This window comes from Notolepis coatsorum (genome assembly GCF_963971535.1).
Source record: "Notolepis coatsorum genome assembly, chromosome: 3".
In the NCBI taxonomy this organism is placed as follows: domain Eukaryota; kingdom Metazoa; phylum Chordata; class Actinopteri; order Aulopiformes; family Paralepididae; genus Notolepis; species Notolepis coatsorum.
The window spans coordinates 202,792,780-202,798,138 of NC_140167.1; positions in this window are offsets into that span (position 1 = coordinate 202,792,780).

Here is a 5,359-nt window from a genome sequence, read left to right on the forward strand (position 1 = left end):
GGTCTTCTTCACCTATACCAAGGTCTTCTTCACCTATACCAAGGTCTTAACAACAACTACGTGATGTCTAAAGTCTAACTTGTAGTGGAAATAGTTGCATATGTTATGCATTCAGATCTGCTGACGGGACGTCTCCTCCTCGGGGCTTAAATCCGCTTCATGGAGACTGGAAGGAGCTGAGCGCGTCCCCGGTGCGTAAAGGCGCTGCGCGTCACCGGCGCGTAAAGGAGACACCCAGGAGGACAGAAGAGATTATGATGATCTCAATCTCAGGTAAATAGCCAGGAGGTGTGTGAACTGAATACTGAACATCATATCCAGCCACACGAGTAGCGGTCGACCAAAATCACATTGAGCAGCTCCAGACTTGATCACGTCACAGTGACATAATATTTTAGTCCCACGTCACTGGTTTCTAGCTTTGGGATGATAGAGTCTAGTTCGTTGTTTATTATGAATATGATGAATGATGGACCCTGATGTAAACAAGACGAAAGTCTTTCTCTGGTCTGCATCACGTCGCGTGCGTGCGTGCGTGTGTGACCGTGTGTGTGTGTGTGTGTGACGTGTCACGTGTGTGTGTGTGTGTACGTGTGTAGGAACTGATTGTACAACGCAGTGATTCAACCACAGAGGACACTGTTGAGACACTTTCCCCCGGATCTGCCCCAGGAGTTTCATGGTAGCCTCATGTCCCACAGTCACCATGGAGACAGCAAGTGTCTCACTGCAACTGAGAGGTATTTGTGAGTCAGTCCTTGAACCACGTATCTCCTTTATGCTTTACATTTTTCAGAGGGGCAATGTATTCAAACCTTATTATCTAAATATAGCAGAGGTTGAGTGATATATCACATTCACACTCCCAAGTGATTTGGACTGACTTTACAACTGCAAATACATCGGGCAGTCCAATAAATGTCTAAACAGAGTTATGGTTCTTCAGTGCAAGGGTTAAGTTATGGGAGGCTGTTTAACAGGGTGGGCTGGGTGTGTTACCTCAGTACTGTTGGACTCTGGTGTTAAGTCTTTAATAAAGTTCACTGTCCTATATTCTTATCCATATATCGCCGGGCCTGTGGTTCCCTTTTGGATGGGAGTGTGTGAAACTTCTCCCTTCAAGCATCTTAACTGTGTCTGATATGTGACTAAATGTCCTAACCCAACCCCCTCCAATGTACAGTAAATGACCAATGACAGTTGTACAGTGTCCCCCCCCCACCCCACCCACCCAACCACCTCCAATGTACAGTCCCCCCCCCCCACCCCACCTACCCAACCACCTCCAATGTACAGTCCCCCCCCCCCCCACCCCACCTACCCAACCACCTCCAATGTACAGTTTCTACGTCAAATGTATATACTCTCTTTTCTAGACTCTTTTCGTATCACAAACAGTACTGTATTTGCAAATCTGGTATGTCATAAATGTATAGATGTAGCAGTACTGTCTATCTGTATGTCATGTATGTCATATATGTTATGATGAATTGAAAATGGGGGACCCTGATGTAAACAAGACGAAAGTCTTTCTCTGGTCTGCATCCCCTTAACAATTGTGTGTATTGAGCTGTACTGTACTGTACCCATTCTGCAATCTGTTAATAAAGTTTTCAATCAATCAATCAATCAATCACACATATACACATGGGGGCGACAGTGGATCAGGAGGTAGAGCAGTTGTCTGGTAATCCGGAGGTTCCCGGTTCGATCCCCACTCCTTCCGGGCAGCGTGTCTAAGTGTCCTTGAGCAAGACACTTGCATGGTTGGTGGTTGCCTCCGCCATCGGTGTGTAAATGTGTGAGTGAATGGGTAAAATGTGAGGAACAAATTGTAAAGCGCTTTAAAAATACACACATATACAGTATACAATACCCTAATTTTCAGACCTGGGCATGTCATATCACTGGCCATAATGTCCTGGCTCTCCCCTTCACTCATTGACAGAGGTTATTAAAGAGATGACTTACCTAGCTCTAACCTCCACACACAAACACACACCAAAGATATATCACTTCCAACCCCCAACATTACCCTTTATTGGGCAAAGTGCTCAGACTGATGGAAGGAAATGTGATGACACTTCAGAGCCTATAGGAGAGATTGAGCCAAGGCCTATGGCTCTTATAAAGGTTAAGTCTGCCCCCTAGTGATATAAATGATGTACAACACCAGTATCCTTAGAGTAATGGGCTATATACTACATGTTTTTGTTTAGAACTCTTTTTTTTGGCACATTGGCACACCTCTTTGTTTGGAGTTAATCATCCGCAATATTTCATTGCGCAATTCACTGCAGCCATTCAACAGTATGCGCAGTATGTTGAATGTTAAATACATTAATCAGTGGTGGAAAGTAACTAAGTATGTCGACTCAAGTACTGTACTTAAGTACAATGTCAAGCTACTTGTACTTGACGTGACTATTTTCATTTTAGGGAACGTTATACTTTACTCCACTACATTTCAAAGGAAATATATAAGATTTTGCATAGAAAACATGGCAAAATGTTTGAAGCCTGACAACTTCAAGAGGACATAATCAGAGCAGCATAACTGGACCACATCCCGCTTTAACATAACCTTTAATCAGAGCAGCATAACTGGACCACATCCCGCTTTAACATAACCTTTAATCAGAGCAGCATAGCTGGACCACATACCACTTTAACATGACCTTTAATCAGAGCAGCATAACTGGACCACATACCACTTTAACATGACCTTTAATCAGATCAGCATAGCTGGACCACATCCCACTTTAACATAACCTTTAATCAGAGCAGCATAACTGGACCACATCCCACTTTAACATAACCTTTAATCAGAGCAGCATAACTGGACCACATACCACTTTAACATAACCTTTAATCAGAGCAGCATAACTGGACCACATCCCACTTTAACATGACCTTTAATCAGAGCAGCATAACTGGACCACATCCCACTTTAACATAACCTTTAATCAGAGCAGCGTAACTGGACCACATCCCACTTTAACATAACCTGTGGAGGTCAATGGATCAAGGCTTGAATGCTCCCAAGCACTGGAATACACAAACGTCATGTAGAATGTGTACTTTTACTTTAGATACTTAAGTCAGTGCATTCAATAGAAAATACATCTCTACTTTTACTTAAGTAGAATTTGAATGGAGGACCTTTCCTTTGACCAGAGTACTCATTTATCTGGGTATTTCTACTTTTACTTAAGTAAAGGAACTGTGTACTTCTTCCACCACTGCCTTTAATCTATGAGAGGGATCATCCCAGTATGGTGTTGTTATGGTGCACCTGTTTTTGTTACCCGTATAGTCCTTTAAAAGACCAATCAGTAGTGCAGGGCAGTCAGAGTATTCTTATTGACTAGTTCATTTCAAGTAAATGTATGTAACTTAGTCTTTTGAGTTTTGGGGGTTTTAAAAAAAAAAAAATCCCCTCAGATTGAGCTCCCAGAGACTCCTCCCAATCCAATTTAGTGAAGCCTTGGCTTCAGTTTGTCTCAATGGCATAGCAGCCAGACATGACTACCTCCCTCCATTCAACACTTATGACTGGACCTGAGTGAGTGGGCTGAGGAGAGGGAAGTCATGAGAATAATAACAGGCAGCTCGACTCATTTCAGGGAACTCAGACTGATCGGTACACACCGAATTCAATTTAAAATGTATTCATTCAAAATAATTTGTTAATTCGTTATTGGCCGACACTAGCAATCAGTGATCCAAATGTAAACACATGGCCCACCACCAAAAATAAGAAAAAGCCTAAGAATGGAGATACATTTTCATTCTGTATTTGATTGACTGAGCTCTCGATACAAGGATTAACACTAGACATAGTAGACAATAGGTCATTGTATTTGTATTCTTGGCTGTAAATGTTTTTTTTGTTTTGTTTACATTTGTACAATATTAGAGTACAACAGACTATATACCTACTCAACCCCCTCCAATGTACAGTTTCTTCCTCTTCGGATGCATATATTTTTTTATGATCTCTTTTTCTTACACTACTGTATATTTGTATGTCTTGTATGTCAAATGTCTTAATTAATTGAAAATGGAGGACCCTGATGTAAACTAGACAAAAGTCTTCTTTACATATCTGTAGATAATGATATATATATATATATCACTGTACAATGGAAATGTTAGATTTCAACTGCATTTCTCGTGTAGCACATGGAAATAGTGAGTTCAAGTAAATCCCTTTGCGTTGTTTTCAAAGTTCTATATTGAGGTTCAGTCGGTGAAACGGCAAGTTTCAAGCAAATATCCACTCAGGTCCTTCTGGGTTTAGATGTCCACGTTTATTTAGTAAGAACACAAGAACAAAAGACAAAATGCACAATATTCAATGAATGGTCATTCTTCCTAAACCAGCTCCTATCTAGGTCTGTCTCCCTCAAAGTCGGGCACCAGAAGAACACAACTTTCTCTCTCTCTCTCTCCTTGAGCTCTTTTGATAACGCAGATGGGTCTGTTCTGAAACTAAATAGTTGCATTTCCGACTGACCCATGCCCCACACATCCTGGCTGTGGGTTCAACCGAAGGCCTTGAAGATAGAAGAGTGTCCCGTATGAAGTGTCCCGGCTGCCCAGAGATAAGAGGTGAGGGAGAAGGTTATAGGCTGAATCCACCTCCCCATGGAGGTCCGGCCCCCACATTGTTACCAACCCCCCCCCCCCCAGAACAGAGAGAGGAGAGACAGACCCAAATCCCACAGTAATTCAAAATGACCAAAGGTGATCAAATACAAATAAAATGGTTGCATATTGTTGTCCAGTCTACCCTGAGTATGAAAATAAAATGTTTGACTCCCCCACATGCAAAGGGACAGAGGTATTGAAGATAGGAATCAAATATGTGAATATGCAAATATCCAATCAACCAAACTTTACCCCGGTGATCCGCGTCTATTCTTTTACCAACTAACTTGCATTTTTCCGCGATCTGATTGGCCACTGACGTTTCTGGTCATGTGACATGTGCGCCAATCGCGTGACGCCCGTTTCTGCGCCTATTTCCGCCTCTAACAGCCTGCAAACTACCTAACGCCTAGTTATATCACTGGTTAAGCTTAGGCGACTCTTTCGAAGTTGGTTAAGGTTAGAGTTTGGAATCAGGGCTGGTGTTCTATCGCCCTGCTCTGAGACAAACTATAACCTTAACCAACTTCGAAAGAGTGCCTAAGCTTAACCAGTGATAGAAACAGGCGTCACACGATTGGCGCAGATGTCACAGAAACGTCAGTGGCCAATCAGATCGCGGACAAATGCAAGTTAGTTGGTAAAAGTATAGACACCGGTAGACTAGAAACTAGAAACAAAGCAAAACATAGTGTATGTGTGTGTG